The sequence below is a fragment of the Gymnoscopelus braueri genome (genome assembly GCF_963280865.1).
Source record: "Gymnoscopelus braueri genome assembly, chromosome: 13".
Classification (NCBI taxonomy): domain Eukaryota; kingdom Metazoa; phylum Chordata; class Actinopteri; order Myctophiformes; family Myctophidae; genus Gymnoscopelus; species Gymnoscopelus braueri.
This window is the reverse complement of record NC_137615.1, coordinates 28158088-28183692: the sequence shown is the minus strand read 5'-3', so window position 1 is coordinate 28183692 and position 25605 is coordinate 28158088. Positions and strand designations below refer to the sequence as shown.

Genomic DNA, 25605 nt, shown 5'->3' with positions numbered 1-25605 from the left:
AAAAAAAGCCTAAACTGAAAAACTAAGATAAAATCTCCATAATCAAAAGTGAGAGAGGAGAAAAATCGAAAGGAGCGCTACCAAGGCGAAGAGCTGGACAAGAAGAGAGGGGAGCTGTGGAGTAAAGAATGCATAGATGGATAGAATGGTGTGTGCTGCCAGCATCCTCTAGATGTACAGCAGGGTAACTTCTTGTTAGTGGGTGGCAGTAGACCTTTATTTGTTATGGCAGTACCGCAGTTAGAAACAAAGGACAGATACAGAAAATGTCATTGCCCCGAAATTACCCATGATCCTCAAGGCCTCTGTATCTGTGAATTCAGCAAATCAATTAAAATTCTCTATATATTTTTTTATCTAAGCACTGACTGTTCAATTACTACAATCTGATGTATTTGTATGAAATGTACCTACATTTCATACAAATACATCAGATTGACTACTTTATTTCAAAATCTGACCCAACATTAAGCTCCTTTTCAACCTTTGGGCTCCCTTCCCCGAGCTGCTCCCATATTTGTGAAGATCTTTGGACAGAGGCATCACAAGGCCCCAACACTGGACCAACTAGCCAGATGCAGGCAATACAACAATCTATACATGCTTTCTAAAAGTTATAGCAGCCCTTTTTATGTAAACCCAGGTCTAATCAGCTACAAAGCAATCTGATCCTGCCATTGGCCGCGTTTCCCAAAGAGATTCGTAGAGATGCTGCGTTGAGCATCTGCGCAGGTTCTACGACGGGTCTTACGTGTGTCCACACAATCTGCGCAGTACCATAGCAGCCACGTAGATTTCAGGTCATGCGCAGCCTACGCAACTTGCGTAAGAGCCTGGGACCCGGCGAAACCTACGCTCTACCCTCATTAGTAGCAGCTGGTTGTGCCCAACGTGCAATCGGTTCCCACGTCCACGGCGTTACGTGTCTGCTAAAACTACATTTGGGAGACAGAATGGCGTATCCTACTCTCCTCCTACTTCTGCGAGAGGCGTAGCCCTGCAGTGCTGTCCTACGAAGCAGTTTGTTACTAGCGCCCTGGGGCGGTAGTAACAACCATCGTAGCGAAATAGATCTATGAAAAGACCGACCGACCACACACACACACACACACACACACACACACACACACACACACACACACACACACACACACACACACACACACACACACACACACATTTAATTTATATATGTATATGTATATGTATGTATATATATATATATACATATATATATATATATATATATATATATATATATATATATATATATATATATATATATATATATATATATATGAACCCGAAGTTTACAAATTGTACTGTGCTCTCACAAATGATCTCTGATCTGATCATCTGATAAAAAATATTAAGCAAGCCAAGTTAACTAAAGGACGTAAGACCCCAGTTCCCCTCACAAAGTGACAGCTGACGTCTGCAAGATATAAATGTATATGAAAAAAAATAAGACTACCAAAAGTAACAGCGTTCAGTATGCGTCCGCCACTAGCCTAGCGGTCTAGGCGCATATCACACAATTTGGGAATCCAGCATGATAGCTGACCCGGGTTCGACTCCTAGTAACGGCGACCTTTACTGTGTCTCTCTCCCCTTTTCCTGTCAGTCTATTGTCCTGTCCAAATAAAGGCAAAAAAGCCCCTAAATATATATTTTTAAAAAAGGACGCAGAATGTCCCATTTCCCAAGTTTAATATGTATAAATATATTTTTAAAATAGCAGATTGCAAGCTCACAACGCCTCTTAAGCTTGTAGATGTAATTTAATGCATAAATATATTCAAACGTTGTATTTAGAGTGGATTGCTTCAGGACATCTGACAGTTGACTCTGTCACCTTTTATAAGATGATCTAATTTGCTAGAAGTTATAAACACCGGATTCATGCATATGTAGTGAAGCAGTGAGCTGGGATTGAACCCAAAGCTCCCACTCTCCAGCACGACACGTTACCAGTCATGCCAATAAGCCTGAGCTCGATTGCCAGGTCTTTTGCACCCCGTTTCTCGCTAATTTGAGTGTGGGGGCTACACAGAGAATCAGCGCAGCAGTTCCTCCTATAACAGGCTGCGATGATGATTAAAGTCCCCAGTTCCTCTCACAAAGTGACAGCTCTTGCGCTCGCCATGTTTATGAACGGTTAAAAAATCTTTTGAAAATAGCAGATCTACAAGCTCACAACGCCTCACAAGCTTGTAGATCTGCTATTTTCAAAATATTTTAATACATATTAAATTTGGGAAATGGGACATTCTGCATATCTTTACTTTTGGTATTTTAAGTATATTTAATTTACTTGCATAATGGGGACACTTTAGTGTTTTATTTACCTTGCAGATGTCACCTCACCGCTGTAATTTAATTCATAAATATATTATTCAAAAGTTGTATTTGGAGTGGACTGCTTCAGGACATCTGACAGTTGGCTCTGGTATTTTTATGATCCATTTCACTTTCGCAAAGGGTGTTTAAACTGCTGTGTAGCGTAGGACAGCACTACGTAGTTCATGTAGGCTTTACGTAGGCTGCGTCCAGGAGGTCTTCACGTGCATGCTGTCTCGCGAATGTAGTTTTAGCACACACGTAACGAGAACCTACGACGATGGTATCTCCTGAAGCCAGTTTAGATGGCACGTAGAGCACACACAGCTGCTACTAATGAAGATAGTGCGTGGCGGGGTTGCTACTGCGCAGGTGCGTGGAGGCTCTTACGCAGCTTCTAGGCTACGCAGGAGCTCAAATTCGTTTGGGAAACCTGGCCATTGTCAATTCACAAAGTCAGCCGTAATGGAAACTTGAAGAACATTTTCAATGGCCTATTTTCTTAATAAAACAACTTAGCCGAACACACAATTTAATCGCTGTCTGGGTTTTTACACTGACAACAGAAGAATCTTATCTGTGGACAACTTAATGCGCTTACATTCGTGCTGCAGGCTGTTTTAAAAACTATAGTCAAGTCAAGTCAAGTCACCTTTATTTATATAGCACATTTAAAAACAACAGAAGTTGACCGAAAGTGCTTTACATTCACAATAGCATAACCTAATAGAATACAGCATAGTAAAAGAAACATAAAGCAATACCTCAAACAAAACAGCAAAGATAGGAGAACATGAAAGAAATAAAAAAATAAAAAAATCACACCCAGTGTGAAGTGGGCGGTGTGGTCATCACAGTGGTCATCACAGTGATGGAAGCTCACTTTGTGCATAGTCCTATTTATAGGTTATCAATGTCATCATGTGTCTCGCTAGCCAATCACAGTGCTGAATAGAGTCAGCCAATAGAGTCAGCCAATCACAGTACAGCTAGGGGTGTACTAATGCTAGGGGTGTACTAATTATGAGCCAATCACAGTACAGCGAAGGGTGTACTAATGAGGTGTCCCAACCCCACTTATAGGGGCGGCTACACCGCCCAAAAATACATTCAATATATTCAATGGCCATAGGTTAATTGCCCTCAGACTGAACTGAAGGCAATGGAGAAGAGGTGGGTTTTTTGGGTGGATTTGAACCTTTCAATGGTGGAGCTGGACTTAATGTGCAGTGGGAGATTGTTCCAGAGTGTGGGCGCAATAACAGAAAATGCCCCGTCACCTTTAGTTCTAAGGTTTGTTGGGGGAATGCCGAGGAGCATTTCGGAAGATGACCTAAGAACCCTGAGGGCAGGAGGTGCAGAAACCAGATCAGAAATATACTGTGGCGCGAGGCCATTTAAGGCTTTAAAAACAAAACCGGGGTAATGTGCTCTCGCATCCTAGTTCCAGTCAGGAGTCTGGCAGCTGAGTTTTGGACCATCTGCAGACGGGAGAGAGTGGACTGAGCCAGCCCATGGTATAAAGAGTTAGGTCACCTAAACAGATGGGTCACCTAAAGGCACTACATAAAACTTTCTGAGTTATCTATCTAACTTTATAATCTTGCTTTGTGAAATAATTCACAGATATTGAATAAATAGTTGTGTAGTTGACAATAGTTAGGGAATTTTAACAAGATGTTTGGACCATCTGTGAAAAAAATTACTACCAATAGCTTTCTTCACCAATGTGTTCTTATAGGTGTCTAGAATCACCTCTCAATTAATGCAAGCCCAAATCCTCGTGGAAAATCCTGGAGAGCCAATCAAAGTTGAGGAGTATAAGAAATAAAAGTATTGTGAGGTGTCTAACTAGGGGTTTGAAGGGGTGCTGAATCCATTCCAACCATTATTTTTGAGTAAAAATGTCTCCCTGGCCATCTAATATTGGTATATTGGTTATTGTTAGTGTATAATCAGTGTATAATCAATGGTAGGGGATTGGGGTGTTGTTGAATTGATTCTATTCTGAAAAATAAAATAAGAAAATATTGCTAAACACTTGATAAGAGTGTACACCTACTGTGCACATACTCACTGCATGTGGGGAAGGAGCGGGAGTGTTGCATCCTGGCAAATATGTCTGGACGATTTTAAGGTACGGGTTTATCTACTTTTTGGCATTTATTTTCCTCTGCTGGCAAAACTTTTGATTACTGTGCATTTAGAATATCAATTTTCTCTAGCCTATTGCTTACATTGAACAACCATTAGTTAAACAATCATGACACTTGCCTTTTAGTAGACAACATGGAAGAGGATTCTGTAGCTTGTGGCTTAAGGTGCTTCATCTGTGGTGGTCCTGAGACTGAGATTCAAAAGCTCTCAAAAGTCACCCAAAAAGGCTATGCACAGAATTTGTCTTATTCTGAGAGTGTGGATGATGCAGCATTAATCAGAAGACTACATGAGGACTGGAAAAACTGAGATGACCCCAAACTAAGATACCATTTGGAATGCAAAACCGAGCTATACAGTCGTGCAAGAAGTATATCCACTGGATATCGTACGTTTTTTTTTCATTGTGATGAAAGTTGCCACTTGCAGATTTCAATCCTATTCTATGTTGTGAGTGACATCATAATTTTATAAAAACTTTAAACATAATCTATTCTTTAGAGCAAGATGAGCAAGACCAACGGCCAGACAGGAAGAAAAGACACAGGGCATTGTCTGGGTCAAGTAGTTCAAGTGCTAGCTGGCACACTTGATCTACCATAATACTTGCATCCTTTGCAATGAAGGTATCAATGTTGGCACATTGAAAAGAACCCCTGGTAAGTCTTTTGTATGTAAGATTCAAATGAATTTTGATAATTGTTTTTCTTGCTCCTCATTGTAGGCTTCCACTCAAAGTCAAATAATGTAATCATGCACATACTGTATGTGGCTACCTTTTATCCAGACAGAGCTCGGCAGTTGTATCGTGCACCTGATAATGTCTACCAGGACCAACTGAAAAGGAGTTTGATGCTGAGAGCAAAGCAACGAGGTGATGACTGGGGACTTGAAGTCGCTTCTGAACGGCGTGTGCTAGCGTCCTCTAGATGTACAGCAGGGTAACTTCTTGTTAATGGGTGGCAGTAGACCTTTATTTGTTATGGCAGTACCGCAGTTAGAAACACAGGACAGATACAGAAAATGTCATTGCCCCGAAATTACACAGGATCCTCAAGGCCTCTGTATCTGTGAATTCAGCAAATCAATTAAACTGATTGTGAAATCAAATTCTATATATATATATATATTTTTTTATCTAAGTAGGCCTACTCATGGTGACTGTTAGTGTTAGTTTTCAATTACTACAATCTGATGTATTTGCATGAAATGTAGGTAGACTATACTTATTCTTTGAGCTCCTTTTCAACCTTTGGGCTCCCTTCCCCGAGCTGCTCCCATCGAGCTGCTCCCATCACAAGGCATCACAAGGCTGCTCACAAAAATCATGTGTTTTCATATGTGTATATACATTACATATATACATATACAGTGACAAAAAACACCCCAAGGAGTGGGAACTATTCTAGTCCAGATAGTAGCACGCCAGGTTACAGATACTTTATGTCTGGACTCTGGGGTCTGGGCCACATGCCTTCCTGGTGGTTGAAATTATTCTGTCCAGTGCATATCCTCTCCCCCACCCTTGAAAACTTTTGACCCAAACCCTCCCCTCTTCAACGTCTTATTCAGTACAGTCTATGTTCAGTACACAGCAACAAAGCATGCACATGTGATTTACAGGAAATAGGTCTGAGCTGCATGTCAGTCTGTTCTTCTCCTGTAGGTGGAACAATGAGGCATGCACATTTAATTTTAGATGCTCTTATGAAAATGACCAAAAGGGACATTAAAGAACATTGAATCTCAAACCTTTGAACAGGGCCATGTATTACCCACCTAGCTTTATATTTGAAACAATGTTGTTTCTTACTGTGCGATTCTGATACAAATGTTACTGATACCTCATGCCTCACAATTTCAGAGATTTGTTTCAGGAAACAGACAATTATTGTGATGTCCCTAGAAAGGTATTTACAAAAAATACTAGTTTTCTAATCCACCTTAGATTGGCTGTTTTTTCTGCATCTGGAGGATTAAAGATAATATAGAGGCAACTGAAGGCCAGCTATCAGATAGTCTGTAAAAGGGGCCTAAATTGTAATCTGAAAAACTAAAGATAAAATCTCCATAATGAAAACTGAAAGTTAAAGTGTGGAGCAGGGCTCTGTAATTCCATTCATTTACTGTATTCCACAATATGGCTGCTGGTAAGTCTCCAAATAATTAAGTTTCCAAATGGTATATATATATGGCTATATTTTTATTTAAAATGAACCCTGTCATTTGGGGAAGTTTGTGATTCAGACTAGACTATTTACACAGCTATCAGACTTGTTGCACCTATTCTTAGCTTCTTTCCAAATGTTTCTTTAACTGTGAACATACTCTGCCAAGTACTCTGCAAGTAATTAATCTTATATTGACTGTCCTTTATGACTCTTAAAACTAAAGTGTCTAATGAGATGTAAAGATAATCCAGTGGTTGTGTGATATCATTTTACTTTAGCATGACTTTATCATTTCACTTGTGAAACACATTATTGTAACTGTAAATCAGAGTATTATGTGTCAGGTTTCAGGTATGCTGTCATTCTATCCTGTACACTAAATGTTCAAGTGGGTAAACACTGTACAGCAAAACAACAGTAAAGTTACTGTAGTGTCACTAGGGCAACAACATTTGTAAAATAGTTTTTCTAGGGCTGTGTGTTATAAAGCTGAGAGTTGTGTGCTCTCTGTCTATAGCCTACCAACAGAGTACATGTTGAGTCTGTACCTGAACCAAGAGATAGCTGGATGAACATTGCTTCTCCTGATCTTTGTTTGGTAAGTGCAGTATAAATGTAATCATGCGAATATGATGAATGGCTGAGGAGAGGGGTAAAGGATGCCACTGTGTTACATCACTTCCGCTCTGCCAGTCTCTGTAGCAAAGCAATGACTGTGTCTTGTTTGGAGGATTGCAGCTCCAGGGCAGTGGCTATCCTACTGAGTGACTCTGCCATGTGCACCTCCCTCCGCTCGCGCCTCCTCTCTCGTGCATCAGCCCTTCGGCCAGCCACCTGCTCCAGGTAGGCCTGCTCCTCCTGCCTCCTCAGCACCTCCTGCAGTAGGGAGGTGCTGCCTAGCTCCTCGGCGTCCATCTGAGTCTGTCCGTCTGATATGTCATAGGAGGAGGTTGGAAAAGGGGAGTGGGAGGAGAATGTCGAATTAAGGCAAGGAGGAGAGGGCATGGATATTATGATTGTTGAGCTGTGATGGCTGCGCCCCTCCTGCCTGCCCCTCCTGCCTGCGGTGCCTGGCCGGAGAAGTGGAGCTTTAAGTCTCGCAAACTTTCAAGCATTTTATTACTTTTACTTTTGGTACTTTAAGTACATTTTGATGCCAATACTTTTGTATTTTTACTCAAGTAACATTTTGAACACAGGCCTTTTACGTAACAGAGTATTTCTATGTTATTGCTACTTTTACTTAAGAAAAATATCTACTTGAACACCAAATCAAACTTACTTAGTGTTGGTCGTGGGTGCTGGCTGGTATGCAGCACTACTCTCCTCACAGGGCGCAGGCGCAGACGACTCCTGGCTGCAGCCCAACACAAACGCAGTTGCATTCTCGTCGACCGTTTCGATTTTCACATGCATCAAAGCATCGCTCTGAATATTTTGGTCCATAATTTTTGTTTTGTTTTATTTATTGTCAGTCAAAGCAATGAGGTAAAAGTTTTATCTCAGTCTGAGCTCTGGTTATTAATTGTTCTCTTGAAAATAAAAATAAAGAACACTATAAATTATGAAACCAATCGTCAATTCTATTCAGCACCATACTTGTTGTAATTAGGCCGTCTGTCTGTGCAGCTGGCCGTGGATTGTTGTTCATATTTCATGCAGTGGACCGTCAGGCAGGGAAATGGCTGCGTGTCTCTGCCTGCAGCCAGGGCTGCATGCGCACATGCCACTGCGAAACTCTCTGTGATGATGACGTCACTTGACAAAACCCCATATGGGTAACCGGAGTCCCTCAGGGCTCAATACTAATGTCTTTTCTGTCTTGTGTCATTGTGGGGAAAGCTTTCACTGAAAATAGCAGATCGACAAGCTCACAACACGATGCAACGCGTCGCGTTGTGAGCTTGTCGATCTGCTATTTTGGGGGGGAAAAAGCGAAAGCTTTCCTCACAATACCGATGCTGGGGTTTAAGTTAATGTGTTATTGTTGTGTTTTATGTGAGGTTTCTTTCTTCTTTTTTTGAGGGGGGGCCAAGACAATGCCCCCCAAAAGTAAAGTAAATTAGATTTTAGTGCCAAACCAAAACAGATAGGTCACCTAAAGGCACTACATAAAACTTTCTGAGTCATCTATCTAACTTGATCATTTTACTTTGTGAAATACTTCACAGATATTGAATAAATAGTTGTGTAGTTGACAAGTGCTTCAATTCAATCTGTCATCAGGCTTATGGTTCATTATATTTCATAAAAGGCTAAACATTAGCCTATACAGCAACCCAAAAAAGCTATATTAATCAAAACTGAAACATTTATTTAAAGGTTATGTCTGCAGTAGTGTAGTCATATCATGTCAAATTAAATTCAGGTAATACAGTGCCCCACATGGGATCAGATTTGAGTTAAAATACATAAACCTAAAGAGAATGTATTCAGATCTCACATGCCAAAGAGAATATAAATTACATACTTCAGTTCACAAGCACATAATCAAAGGACTTTTAAGTGGGTGGGGAAACATAATTACACCCAGTTACTGTGCAGTATGTACATTTACTCAATTGTATATTTTTTTAATAATGCATACTCCTTATCTTGCATTGCTGCATGTATGTTTCACTCATGTAATCTTACTGACTAGACATGTTTATACAGGATCATCATGCTCTGACACTATTTGTACTGTAAGTTTGATTTGTTGATTGATTGATTGAATATATTTTATTTACATTTTTAGAAGTACAGCACCAATACAAAGGGTTAAAAACAGCAAATGCATGAGACACAAAACGCCAAAGGCTTGTTTCCATTGTGGTCGGCTGGTCGTCCATTAAACATTCTACACTCAAAGAAACAGACAACAGTGCAACAGACAACAGTACAAAATACAAAAAATACAGTTTAAAACAATTCATGATAGATAAGGTAGAAAATTGCTCTATGTTTTCAAACACAAAGTCCTTGTATAAATGAAAACATACTTGGTCAATAGATACATGCTTATTCTAATTAAGAAATAACAAAAATGTAACACAAAAGAACATGCCAAAAGACTATTGCCACAACAGAATCTCAATCAGCTGTCGCAATTTAAAAAGTTTAAAAACGGATTCTCTAAATTATTGAGAATTAGAACTGATTTTGGTAATACATTACATTTTTTTCTCCTCAAAACTGAACTTTTTAAAAATTAGCTCTTCATAATTTCCCCGGAAGTGCAACACAAGAAAATTGATAAACATGTCCATAATGTAAGCTAACTGATAATAGGGTTGGGCGGTATCCAGGTTTTCAAACCATTGTTAAAAAGTGTCCAAACTTTACCACCGTAGACAGATTGACTTTCACTGTTTAAAAACAAATGTGGCACTTTTACTAGCCCCCATTATAATTTATAATAAACAGCAATATAAACTAGACGCGTCGCAATTCTGGGAAATTGCAAAGTGTGGTTGCGCCGACGCCGGTCGCGCGCGGGTCGCGGCCGCGGCCGCCGGGACTCGAGGAATACGCCTGGAGGAATACCGTCGGAGGTCGCGCGACATGCAATTCGAATTTGGTGCCGATCGGATCCCGCGTTCGTGACACGTGCCGTTTCGATTTGAGGAAATAGGCCCCTCCCACTGAAGAAACAGGCCCCTCCCACAAATGTAGCGGGCCAATGACATCGTCATGTCACTCCTGAGATCACTTGTATTTCCTTTTGAGAGGATTGATCCCCCCAAAAATCATGTTTTTGCATCAAACGGTTACATTTTGCGCATTTGTGGCGCCCCCTATGGTCAAAGTGGAAATGCTTATGGGGATTCGTTGAGTGAACCACCCTCGACATGTAATTCAAATTTGGGATGGACCGGACGTTCTGTTCGTGATTTATGGCGTTTTTTGTAAAACAGGCCCCTCCCACTAAATTTGGAAGCCAATTACGGACGAACGGTATGGACTATCAAAATTCCGCTTGGAGGTGTTCATTGCATAGGTCCAGAGATCATGTGTACCGATTTTTGTGAGATTTGGACAAAATATGTGGGAAAAGGAGCTAAAAGTGTGTTTTGAAGAAAATTCAAAATGGCGGAAAATCTATCCAGACGAAAATGGGCGTGGCCTATATAGGGAGTTCCCTGACCCAAGTAATCTAAGGGGAAAAATATTTTTATTCTACGACCTACGGTTCAAGAGTTATAGGCCAAAACGTAAAGTGGGCTTTTATAGCGCCACCGTGTGGCCGAATGATATAATTATTTTTTCTATAATTTTGCATTAAATTATGAACCTCCCCTCCAGGTCTTGTAACTCTAGCTCTTACTTGAATTTGAGTTTTTTCATTTTCCCATTAAAGTGGATGGGGAAATTTAATGCACTAATAAATCAATATCAATTAAACTGTACAACGTATCTCTTAGCAAAGTACAAGCCTGGGATTCCCGATGAAGCCGGTCAATTTGACATATGGCACGAAATTGGGGGGAAAAAACTGTGGGAGGTGTAGCACGGCAAAATAAAGTTTATCTAGAATAAAGAAGAAAGTAGGTAGAGTACTATAGTCTGGTTGCCCTGTTAGGGCAACCACACTAACAAGATATGTTTGGCCTATAGTTATTATTGCCACAACGCAGTTAGGAACAAAGATGCAGGGAAGAGTTGTAAAGTGAGGAATGCAAAATGGGAAAATAACAATAATATTGAGAAGAACCTTAATATGCCCTGGATAGACCAGGCATAAATGTAGCTATACAGACCTTCACCAGCAGGTTTATCATTATTAGCTATTATTAGTTCATTAGGATCCCTTTTAGCTGATGGCATAACATCATGCCAGCTACTCTTCCTGTGGTCTGACACAGAAATCACAGAGTTACATAACCCCATAAACGCTGGACATCATAATCAAAGCGCTCCTCCGCTAATAAAACGCTTTCTGTGGACACAGCTCCTAAACCAAGGCCTTTATAACTTTAGCGCTGGGCTACAAATCTGTGCGGCTGGATATAGTAGGATATCATCTTTGATGGGCCCTCGCCGAGTCGCCGCTCGGGTTGCGCAGGAGTAAATTACCTAGGGGTTCGAATCCTCAACAGGCCAAGCATCTATACAAACACAATTGGCCCATGATCGAGGGAGGTGGGGAGGATGATGCACATACTATGGGCTGGGGAGTTTACTGTCAGGAGGGAATGTTGAACAGGAGGAGCGGGGCAAAGGCACTACAGTAGGTCCTCCTGGTGGGGTAGTAGAGCAGTGATAACACAGAAATGTGTGGGTAGGAATTAATTGGCATACTGACTAAATTGTGAGAAAAAAGGTCTAGAAAACAATACTATATGCCTACATCCAGTAAGGATGTAGTGAGCTAAAACATAAGAAATTGCAAGGTTGGCTTGTGGGTGATTTATAATCTACCGTACAATTACATTCATCATGGCCTGATGAAGGCACAACCAGTGGTGTCATGGAGGCCTAACAGGGTAGGACGGCGTTTGGCCAGTAATATCTTCACGCGCACGGCCACAGTACGGTGCACTGCATAGTAGCCAAATGGTTACTATGCATAACAGGTTTGGCGGTGAGCGTCCTGCCGTCCTCATACCGCCGTCCTCATACCGCAGTGATACATTGGCTGCCCCATTCGCACCTTTTACAAAGCTAAAGCTGCCGTCGCCTGCATAACAATGGTCCAAGTGTAACCTGTTAAGTACCGTAGTCTGTAGCAGGCATAGGCTATTGTCAGATCATGTCCTAAGAAGGAGTCCAAAAGAGAATGGATCCTGGAGTAGAGTAGACTATTTCTACATTGCAGTATTGATACTTTTTACTTAAGTAAAACATTTGAGTAAGTTTTCCACCACTGAAGGATGGTAGAGTGTGTTGTTAATGTTGCTTTATGGTCGTTTAATTAATTAATTACTTTAAAAAAAACTTGCGCGATTCGCGCACGTATGTGTCTCGCACCGCGCGGGGGGGGGGGGGGGGGGCAAGTGGGGGGGGATACAGATCCTGCCCGGTGCATGCCACGTGCGCGCGTGCATGTGACGTCATTAAGATACCGTCCTGCCAGTAAAAAATCACCATGACACCCCTGGGCACAACTGTGTTCATCCAAGACAAGTTAGATAACAAGTCCTCAGTTTCACTGGGTACAGCTCCCATGAAGCCAGCCTGGTCACTGCGCGTTGTCCTGTTGGATGCGGAATACTTTCGTAAACTCACTGTCAAATAACTTGTTCAGACTGTTGCCTGAATTCCGGAACTCTGCATTACGATCCTGCAAAACCATAAAACAACTCATTAATGTCACGTAATACTTGCAGACATGTTTTAAATCATGACCATTCACCAGGAGAAAAACCTCTCATTGAAGCACTGCTGAAGTTAGAAGAGTGAAGGATAATGTCATTAACTATTAACCAACACATGAGTTGATGTTAGCATGGTACTGTCTCTTACCCTGTTGAATGTGGCACAGTTGGTGAAGATGAGCATGACATCACACACAAACTGACCAACAGTCTGGTAGCGGTTCTGCTGGAGTTTCTCAGCTACCTTGTCCAACCACATAGGAAACTTGACCACAGTTTTGTAGTCTCTCACCTGGTGGTGACAGGAAGAGACAGGTGATGCTCTCATTTGGAAGTCAGCATACTGTTCTGTCATTGTTATCCCTACTAGCGTTAGGGTGCTAAGGATGAAAGCGTCAGTCGTCCAACACTTTGGTCCCAAAAATAAATGGTCATCCTTCAGTGACTACACAATACCCCCCGGCTAGGGGGGCAGTATATACTAAAAGACAGAGAAGAGGCCACCATTTAAAAATGACGATTATGACTATGGAAATGTCTCCTTACAGTCATCTATTTCCATCAGCAGGAAAATGTACTTCTTTGTCAGCCCCTATATGTTCACAGAGGAAGCCCATGTAACATACGTTTATTTACCTATAATGGCTCGTCACCCCGTCCACCCCAAATTAGTAAATAATAAAACTAAGTTTCCCTATGAGAAGGAGATACTTACATGGATAGTTGGATCTGTAGCAAAGCTTTTATCCCTGTCTTCCCTGTACAGAGCGAGGAGCAGATACTGACATTCCTGCAAGAGTGACAACAGAGTTATGGGCAGATAGTGTCTATGAAGGATGGAACGTGTTTTAGGTAGACTAATTGGGGTGACACAGACAGAGAGGAGGCATTGTAAAGCACATAAGATAGATCAGACACAGACAGAAATACTGTATATACAATGTTGTTGATAGGGCAGGCAGACAGATAGTCATCCATGACATGCTTAATAGGCAGATAGAAAGATCAGACGGGCGGCTCAGGAAAAGTTCCTGCCCAGTGCCCACCACCACAGAGACTATTGATTTGAATACTCCAGGCAGGGTTGGGTGATCTCTGTCGCTACACTCGCGCCTCCTACTGGTTGGTTAAGGCACCCGTTCAGCAGGGAGAAGAACTAGATTGGATAGCGCGTTCCTCCCCATGCGTTACGCCCTCCCAGAGTTTCCCCAGACCAAACGGTAGGGGATTGCAGTAGCAGGAACTATACAAATAAAACAGTTGACATCATGTGTATTGGAGGAGACACATGCTCATCAACACCTTCCCACATAAGCAACTGTGGGGGTTAGCAGTGACAGGGATTACGCTTGTGGGGAAAATTGAGAATTGGCGTAAATGAAATAATGACAAAATTGTGGAAAATAGTGAAAAGTCCAGACAGAGACAGAGACAGAGACAGAATATACTCACCAGCATATAACTGGATATTTGACTTGACAGGACTGTTTCATGAGTGGTTTGGTCACGATATTCATACAGATTCCACACACAGAACGTACAATGCCACCGATTACCATCCCTGAAAAAACAGACACACTAACAGTTGGTCAAAGAACAAGCGTTCCCTCAAAGTTGCGTACATGCTCAATCTCAGCCACATTCCAATTCCTTTTTTGTTCCATTAACCTCTTAAACCGTATATATACTTTCGTCATGCAACGAAAAGGAAGAATAGCCGCTCTACAAGCTCTCACAAGGCGTCGTGAAGTGGGACATGTGGGTCACGATATGAGCTTGTAGACTGTGGCTATTTTTGTAATATACGTAATAAAATATAATGATATGCCCAAAATAGGGACACCAGGTTCAAAGTGCTTAATTAATTGAGAGTGACAACATTGTGCAATAACTAATTTCATTCTCGCTGCTCACCTCAACATCTCATCCTCTACGTTAGGAAGGTGACATCTCTGGTGGAAAGTGCGGATACAGCCATCGCACATCACCATCTCCTCCTCTTCCTGTGTATCACTCCTGCAGATGAAGCACTCATCATCATTCTTCTGATCTTCCTGCCAGGGCACAGCAGAGGGATCATTTCATTTTAGCAGTATGAACACAGTGTTAGTGGTAATTTTGTCCACTGGGAAAGGAGTTTTAGTGATTTCGTTATTTTAGACCAGACACCGATTAGCCCACAGCTAGCTTGCTTGCTCCTATATTGCAAGGATTGGGGCTCAAGTCAGAATGAGTGTTAGGCTTAGAATTGCTTGTAAAGTTTGATTCTGTTTTCAGAGTTAGTATTGGAAGACATGGGTTTTGTATTTCAGCATGTCTTCTGTTCTAAGTCGACTGCATAACATTAGCGATGTGTTCATCTGAGCTGCCCACTGCATTTCTACTCCAGAATCATTCAATCATTCAATCAAAAGGATGATACAGGAAAAAAAGATACAAATATAGTTGCATTGTTTTGAAAATATTTCGACCCCCACACACACACCTTGTTGTGTCCAGTAGAAACAACGCAAGCCGTTTTTTAAAATAGGATAAGGGACTACTTGACCCACTGTCTGCTCATGTCCTGGCATTTTAACATCATAAATCTGTTCTATTTTTTTGCATTTAATGTTATATGATTTTGCTCTCTCACACACACACACACACACACACACACACACACACACACACACACACACACACACACACACACACACACACACACACACACACACACACTCACACACACATGCACTAAAAATAAACAAAATATTTAAAATACTGCAAGTAAGTAGTCTTGACCAACGGTTCCCGAGCCATGTGGCCCATATGGAAGCTATATAACGTTGCTGTCGGGCAGAAACCATGTATTTCCATATTCAACATTTGATGATTTTTGGTAAATGAATGGCCTATCTCGTCGTACAAGAGTGTCATGCAAAAGTAGACGTACAAGCTCACAACATGTCGCTTTGCGATGTGTTGTGAGCTTGTAGATCTGCTATTTTTGAAGAATATTGAAAGTGAAAGTGGTTAAGTGTGTCTGTGGAATTTATACATATTGAACCAATGAAAACACACACACACACACACACACACACACACACACACACACACACACACACACACACACACACACACACACACACACACACACACACACACACACACACACACACACACGTTAGAACAGAACAGATACAACAAACACACCCATTCACAAACACACCTTTCCTATTAGGACACTTAGTGGTTTCCCCTCCCATTGGATCTCTTTCTTCCAGAGAGCGTCTGGCTGCTCCAGTGCCTCGCGCACAAACTCCACTGGACTATACCAGCGCTCCTCTGTACGGATACTCTTCCCACATGTCCCTGATAGGGGACAATGGGAGCAGGGTGGACATGTCAATGAGCTTATTGTTCATCAGTAATTCATTAGCTTTGACTATAGATGTTACAGTCTGAGCGGGTGTAAAGTGCTGCACTTTATTTTGGAGATTAAATTGACCACATGATTAGTACTTCCACATGTACCGTACGTCATAATGTACAATACATGCATATATGCATAAATATACACATATGCACCCACACCCAACATTAGAGAGTGCAGTACCCCATCTACTCATCACCAGCTTTTGATTATCACAACAACTGTATCATGTTTGCTGTGCACAAATCTCTCTTTTTCAACAGGTTCACTATCGTACAGTTAAGGGCCGTCCACCATAAGAATGATAAGATAACTATATGGATAATAATGTGAGCATCCACACTGATGAACAATAACGTTCTGTTTACATGTTGAACATGAGTGATGTGTTGAATGTGATATGTTGAACGTTGACATCAGTGTTTCTATCATTTATGATCTGAAAGTGATCACAATGATATCGTTCACCATTGTCATCATTATATATATGGTGCGAACTACTTTTAAAACGACAGTTATAATTATATTTATAGTTATCGTTCTTTGTGTGGACAATCCTTTACACACTTCCACACATGTGAGCCTCCCAGCACAACCACAGTCAATCAACTCCACTGGAGCAGTTGATTATAATACATTATTTTATATATTACGATCATATTTTCTTCACAGTACACTACCTCTCTCCCTCACACACACACACAAACAAACACACACCTGATGCAAATCGATGTTTGTATAATGTGCCAGTTTTGGCTCCACATGTAACATTGAAGACTCTCTTGTCACCAGTGTCATGGCTGCAACCTGGTTCCTCATCACTACTTTGCTCTTGGTCTCCTTCACCTGCAGAAATAGTAGAGATACGTAGCCCATCACACATCGAGCTAATATAACAAGCAGCCATCCTACATTAAGCAGTCAAATCCTCAGTATACACTCACTGCTATGATAACAAAATCATAGCAGAGATAGCTGCAAGTTGCATTACTGGAGCAGGAGTGGAGAGGACTGCTGTATGCATCTGTAAAATAGTACAGATGTAATGCTAATCCCCTACCAGCTTCCCTCCTGCAAACACAGCCCATTGTGTTCATTGGAGTAAGCTGTAGGCACCGCAGATAAATCAAACTCCAGTCTCCGCGGTGGTGAGCAGGAACTTTACCCATTCACCAGCCAGACGCAATGAAGCCTTTTTAAACCAATGAAATACTTTGTATAAATGTAATATATTGTTATACTTTGTTATATAATATAAGATATACTTTAATGACCGACCCCCACACCCCTCTCCTTATTCTCAACACAGGAATCATAGTATGCCTCACCAAATAAATGATAGTGTACAATAATGTACTCATCAGGTAAAGACTTAACAAACCTGTGTCTGAGTCTTCCAAACGATTGCGAGGAAACGGTGACTTCTTGGGCAAGCAATGGAAAGAAAGAAAGGGTTAACATAACACAAAACAGGGATACAATACAGAGAAAATGTGTTTGCAAATAATATAATAATAATAATATATTATCAGCAGTAATATTTTCGTATACCTTTGTTCTCGCTCTTTTGTAGCCTGGACATGTCAGGTGTCCATCCTGACACAGGTTTCAGAAAAAAAAACAAAAAAATGTTTTGTGAGGAGTTACGTTAAAATGGCTGAGGTGAGAATTATGACTATCATTTAACATAAAATTCTGTTCACTCCAAACCTGTAGGAGTTCGCTCAGGGTGGTGTCCTGGCATCGGATGCTAAACTTCCAGTTCCTGTAGGCCTTCTTCCCAGCAAACTCCTCAAACCCAGAGGGAGTAAACCACTGGTTCTTCACCACAATGCATTTCTCGCCTAAGTTTAAACATATTAAAAAAAAATCACACCCAGTGTGAAGTGGGCGGTGTGGTCACAGTGGTCATCACAGTGATGGAAGAAGTGATGGAAGAAGTGATGGAAGAAACCATAACTTAAAAAAAACAAATTTATGTTTTTTTTTAAGTTATGGTCCTATTTATAGGGCTATGCACATGTGTCATGTTTCCCTAGCCAATCACAGTCCTGAATAGACTGTGATTGGCCAATCACGGTGCAGGGTTAGGGGGGTACATTTGTGGCCAATCACAGCGCAGGATTTGGTGTGCAAATATCCAAACCTCACATATGCCCGAAAATCACACCCAGTGTGAAGTGAGCGGTGCTATTTAAAAACAACAGTGGTCATCACAGTGATGGAAGCTCACTTTTTTTTAAAAAGTTTTTTTTTTTAAGTGAGTGGTGCTATTTATGAGTTATTAATTTCATCATGCGTCTCGCTAGCCAATCACAGTACTGAGCAAAGGGTCTGAATACCAATCAGCCAATCACAGTACAGCGAAAGACAATTTTTCACCACGGATGGGTCCCAAACCCACTTATAGGAGCGGCTACACCGCTCGAAAACAGTTACAATAGAATATTGTAACTAATTTCTATTAGGCGGTCGTAACCACTTAAAATCTGCTATTTCCGTCAAATGTGAGATTGCATCAGATCTTAGTTTTCTGAAAGTCCTGTATATGGATGGTACTCGTCACATCAAACATTCACGATTGCTCATCCTCTTATCTTTGTTGAATTTCAGAACATGTCAGGCCTTGGGTTTCTGAACGTCTAGTATTGTTAAGTGTATAAGGAAACAGTCATAATATGAATGAATATTTCATATCACATATTCAACACCATACTGTTTTTCAGCTTGGCTCTGTCCAGAATCCCCTCTTTGTCCCCACAGGTGACTGGGATCTGGACCTTATAGAGGGCCCTAGTCCAGATGTCCTTCTTATCTCCCTTCTTCAGAGGTGCAGGTGAACCTGGACAATGAACACAAGAGGGGTTTACATTTTCTTACCCAACTGGACCCAGGCACACTTGATATTAAAGGGGTATTTCACTTTAACACATCTACTCGGAAGGACAGTATCACCAGAAACAAGGATGTGTGTTTTCAATGAGTCTAACATGGTTACAATGGGTTACAATGGGTTTTTATTGGAAGGGGCGTGTCTGATAAAATGAATATTAAATATCGAAATATTAAATCAATCAACTTAAAAACACAAAAGTCTGACTAGATGTTAAAGTGACTCCAAAAGTGTTTTAAAGTGAAATCATTCAAGTTTAGCTTCCTTTTAGTAGAATCACACAGACCCGGACAGTGACAATGTTTTGAGTGTACAGTAAATGTGTTGTTGGTTGTTTACAATTGTGGGTGGTATAAAATTAAATGTTAAATTCCTATATATTCCTATATTTGGTCCTCTACAAAGTCCGATTGCGTTCACACCCGTAACGAACCGGACCGTGGTTAGTTTGAAAGCAGACAGAGTTCACACTTTTCATGCGGATCGTGGTTAGCTTGTTTGATCCTCACCAGGGTTCGAAAGCGTGTTCACACCACTCCAAACGAACCGGACCAAAGGAGTAAGCAGACCACGGTCCCTTTTAAACTAACCAAACAGTCCTGGTGTAAACTTTACACCACTGGTTATAGTGTAATAATACAGTACATCATCCTATAATGGTATCATAGCAGTGAGTGTGTTATAGTGTATTAATACAGTACATCATCCTATAATGGTATCATAGCAGTGAGTGTGTTATAGTGTAATAATACACATCATAGCAGTGAGTGTGTTATCGTGTAATGGGCAAGGAGTGTATTTACTATAATTTGGCTTCTTCCTCTTCCTCTGTCCTGTGGTGGATGACGAAGACGTTCCTGGCTGTTCCTCCTCACCAGGTATACTTCCAGTTCTCTGCCTCTTCCTCTGCTTTCTCCCTTGTTTTGTTTCACTCTTCACCTCCTCACCAGGTATACTTCCAGTTCTCTCCCTCTTCCTCAGCTTTTTCCCTCGTTTCTTTTCACTCACTATACAGATGAGAAGAAGTATGAAGCAAATAACATCCTGTAGTATTATCATCATCATCAGTTTTCATAATCATCATGTGTAGACTGAACTGACCTTTCATGAGGCTGTTCCGTAGCATTAGTAGTTTCGAGTAGTGGCTGAGCATGCTATCCTTAAATACACATTTCCAGAACCGTCGAATGTGCCATGGTCCCTGTTGCTCCAGCCAGACCAGTTCGTCATCGAGGCCAGTTTTCATTTTTTCAGTATTTCTCTGCATATCAATCAGCTTCTGCACACACAATATACGAGAGAGTAGTATTGTATAAAATGATGATACATCACTAATAATATAATATTGATATAAACAACATGTGTTTTGTTTTACTTGTCATGAACCAATCTGGGAACCTATTCTGTAAAAAATGTTTTCTTATTTCTCTCACAAAATCTGGCAACAGTGGGTGGTAATGGTCTGTACAGGTAGGCTACAACTGATCCACACACACAGATACTCTGCACATTATTGTCCTAGTAATCGTATGTGCAGACATTGCGGATTTAGTTTTATTATAATTTGCATGTGTTTTGTGATAGCCCTGTTTGGAACCTCACCCTCCACGATAGCAGATTCCAATCAGAGATATTGTTGTGAATAAATATAGACTAGCCCAGTGGTTCTAATTCTCCGACCTATGGGCCAGACCCACAGGTTGCGAACCATTGTACTAAGAGACGGAAGCTGACGTATGAACTACATGGATTCAACATGTCACCTAGCCGCGGAGTGAGAGGTACTTAACTCTTTACCTGCCATTGACGAGATTTCTCGTTTTTCTCTGCATGGCTCAGCCAGCCATCGACGAGAAAAACGAGATTTTGAAAAATAAATAAAAATAAGAATAAATTTTTTTTTTTTTTACTTTTTAAATTTTTCGTTTATCACAAAGGGAGCAGGAGATAACGCGATTCGAAGATTTTCTGCTCCATTCACTTCAATGTTAAAAAATAAACGGAGACAAAATTCACATTTTACCTATTTTTGCAATGTATTTTCTATGGCAGGGAAGGGGGTAGATTGTGTTTATACTCTGGCAGTTATGGGGCTACATGTCACCTTGTATTTGACTTCTCTTATCAGGTCGTGATCCCTGAGCTTCCTGATGAATGTGCGTGGTTCCTCCATGATAGATAATAAGATCTCTGTCTTGTTGTGGCGGAAGAATTCCTGTAGTTGTTTGTCGCTAAACTCCTCGAGAAAATCCAACGGGTCCATTTGGAGACGTGGTGGAACTTTCTGTTTACAATTACAATATTAAAGGTAGGGTAAGTGATTTTCTTTGGTTAAGGTAAACCACCCATTTCAGATTCTGCTTTGCCCAGTCAACATTAGCAGGCACGCTACACGGCACGGGTGCTTGGGCAAAGACCAGTTGGGCCGGTTAAGGGTATTATACATCTATACACAGACTACCATTACAATAGGTCTGAAGATAAGCACCCAAGTTCCAACTCCCTCCCCTCCGCACACACAGGCTCTGGACATGTTCCATGAGTCAGACGGTAAACAGAGGTTGAATAGACTTGGTGACTAATTAATTCCAAAGATCAGACTAACAATACGGAAACGCCCAGGCAAAACCTATACATACACTCCATAAGAAACGCTATATAATAATTAAATGCAAATAGCTAGGGCTATTCATTGTCCTTGCATAACACAATAAAATAGTTATTGGAACGCATTTAGGGAGATTTGGCCTTTAGAAAAGAAAGGAAAATGTATTTGAGACAGAAAAGAACACAGAAAAAAACTCCCAATAAAGTTGTTTATTTTACTAATCAATCAATCAGGGAAGAGTTCAAGTGGGAACACCATACCGGGACAAGAGGTGTTTAAAGCAGACATGAAGCTCAAAAGAGTCACTATGCACTGTGAAAAGGCCTCTGGAACCATCAACAACACACCTGTGGATGTGATCGACACACCAGGGTCTTATTGTAGAGATTTCTGGCTTTTCAGAGGACAGTGTTAGTTGAGGTCAGCAGGAGATTCTACCAGTTGTACCTTACCAATCAAAAACTTTTTTTTTTTTGATTGGTATGGTAGCTTTGATAGTTGTGGTTTCTTTCCATTACGGTGATATCTTGATGAGAAATCTTCTATCATGATGAGAAAGTCTTAGACCTTGCATAGTTGTGATCAAGGGCGTATCGTCATTGGGGCCACCGAGGCCATGGCCCGGTGTCACTCCCTCCAGTAGTCATAAACGACACAGTGGTTCTGCATACTGATAGTTTATTTCAGCACTCTTACGGCTCAAATATCACCAACAGTATGCAGAACCACTGTGTCGTTTATGACTACTGGAGGGAGTGACAGTCGAACTTGCTGGCTGCATATAGACTTGTAAGAAGGGAATGAGTCCTTGTGCCCACGACACTCACAACAGCAACACAACTGTCTCACACTCTCCCTGTCTCACCTCAAGGGAGGAAGTGCAACCACTAACGTGTCCGTGTCCCAGCCTCCCTTATAAGGAGTTCCGGACATTTAACTTAATTTCCGGTAAAAAATACTACTTCAAATAAAGCGACTCAACAAAATGGGCATGGATAATGGGCATAAATAATTATATTAAATAAGAGCAAAAATAAGAAATAAAAATGATTACTCTGGCAGTAACTCTCCCACCAAATCTTACATTTTTAGATTTCTTTTACCTTAAACTTTAAATAAAATATTTTACATTTCCTTTTGAAATTCAAGAACACTGCTTCAAGCAGTAACCTTTCCTTTCCAATTAATCTGTACAATAAACAAACCTAATTTGTACAACCTTCGTTCAAATCATGTGTACAATACAAAAAATACATTTCATAAAAATAACCTTGACCTTTGACACTTATTCTGCCTTAAGCAGTCAAAAACAGGTTTCTGTTTACCAAGAGAACCTTAAGTGCAAACAAAAACTGTTAACCTTAAATGCAAAAACTAAAAACAAAATAACCGTGCCAAACTTATGTGGGAGTTTATCACTGCCTTTGGTCCCATAAACGACTCAGGTTGTTCTTCATACTGGTAGATTTATTGCACTCTTACTGGCAAACAATCCAACAACGTAAAACTGTACAAACAAAGCATAAACAATACACACACATAAATAATGGAACATTAAAGTATAAACAACATGAATGTAACAAACACATGACTGAAACACAAACACACCTCGCTGACTGCACATAAACCAAAGGGAATGAGAGAGCGAATCCATGGTCGGCAACAGCAACGCACAACTGGAACAAAATACATAAAATCAACATAAAGACGACGCATGATAGGAACGTAAATGTACACATTTATAAAGCAAAGACAAGTACCTTATTCCGTCCCGCACACGCTCAAACAATACGCTCCTTAGTGAGCGGAAGTGTATCAGTGTAACACGCTTGTGAATCTGCATGAAACCAGACCTTATAAAGTGTTCCGGCTTGATAAAGACAATTAGACCTTCCGGTGCTACAAATACATGATAGACCAAAGTTTAGGACAAATAAATGATATTACGTATAGAAATGAAAAATGTAACAAATTACAACCCATTATGGCAGTTACACCCGGTCTGTAAAACCCTGCTTCCCCAGGGGAAAAAAACAAAAAATCAACATAACAACATTAGCATCCCCTAACCCTATTCTGTTGTAGCCAACCACAGAAATTCGCCTTTGTTTCCAAATCGGGCTTATTTGCATTCGGCCGAATTGTTAATGGGTGGCCATTAAAAAAAAGGGTTAAGACGCCAGCAAAGGAGGACAGCAGCAGTGCCAGGACACCAGCGCTCATCACCGTGCCAGCGGCGACGACTGCCCCATCAGCCATCGTTGCGCGAGCCCTGGGGGCTCGCGGGTGGGGTTAAGAATCTGGCCCGGTCCACGTTAGAACCCACCATACGCTACTGGTTGTGATGTACAATGTATGATATTTGGAACAATAGACCAACTGGTAAAAAAAAAAATATTGATTACTTATTTTGTATGTCTGTGGCAAAAATAAAATATAATTTTAATGAAATAATAATAATAAAATGAAAAAGATTGCACAGACATCAAAGGTGTCCAATGGAATAATTCTAGCACTGTGCGGGTTAGTTTTAGCATTTAGCATACAGACATGGATACATCTGATACAGATTTCAATTTCATAACCAGACTGATCACAGTTTCTTATTTATTGTATCCATAACGCTGACAAAAATATTTGTACGTCTATTTTCATAATTACTATATTTTTCCTAGCAATGGGGAAATATTGTGTATTGGGAAATTGTCCCCTGAGCTTAGCACCTACATCGAAGAACTCCCAGGACGTCTTAGCATGTCCCGTCTCGCGGCTGCGGTCCTTCACTCTCTTGTAGGTGACAATGAGATTGTTCCATTTGCGGCGGATCTTTTCAACAGGAAGTACGTGTCCTTTGGCCGCCATCTCCTCCTGGACGCTCTGGAAGAGCTGTGAGCATTCCCTTGTCTCGTACGGCCCCCAGCGGCGTCCTACGGCCTCGATCAGATACATCACAGCCTTGGAACAGAAGTCTGAGCTGGGGGCGAAGGTCTTCTCTGCTGCTACAGGGGTTTCAGAAATATTACAAAGTTAAGTTAAAAACTGTGAAAGTGAAAAGTAGCTTTTATGATGTTCACTCATAACATAATTGTTAATAATTTATTATGAGTAACATTTAATGTAACATAATTTACTTTATAAAACAATATAGTTCATTAAGCTTATATTAACCACCACCTACCATCACATGATTATTATCGTTATACTGTAGTACCGCACCGAGACATGGCCATCACCATTGATAATGCTGTGGTGACGTCAACTCGGACTGCGAAGAATCTGGGTGTGACCATGGACGATCAACTGTCGTTCTCGGCAAACATCGCATCAGTGACACGGTCCTGCAGATTCCTCCTCTACAACATCAGGAGGATTCGCCCCTTCCTCACGGAGAAGGCAGCCCAGGTGCTCATCCAGGCTCTTGTCATCTCCCGCCTGGACTACTGCAACTACCTCCTTGCTGGTGCTGCGGCATCTGCCATCAGACCTCTGGAGCTTGTTCAGAAAGCTGCGGCTCGTCTGGTGTTCAACCGCCCCAAGTTCTCCCACACAACTATCCTTCTCCGTTCTCTACACTGGCTCCCCGTAGCGGCTCGCATCCAGTTTAAAACCCTGGTGCTAGCCTATAGGGCAGTGAAAGGAACAGCTCCTTCTTACCTCCGGGCTATGGTCGATGCCTACACCCCTGCCCGACCACTTCGGTCTGCCACCTCGGGGCGACTGATTGC

The 25605-nt window shown here is 41.1% G+C and overlaps 1 protein-coding gene across 1 annotated transcript in view; it reads right to left on the bottom strand.

Moving 5' to 3' along the window:
* Window positions 1-11755: 11755 nt before the first annotated feature.
* The window catches only part of LOC308098605 (uncharacterized protein), a gene marked incomplete at its 5' end in the record, with an annotated part of 41703 nt that continues 27853 nt past the window's right edge, over window positions 11756-25605 (bottom strand). Inside the window, one exon of the mRNA XM_080447015.1 lies at window positions 11756-11872. The remainder of the gene's footprint in view (window positions 11873-25605) is intronic.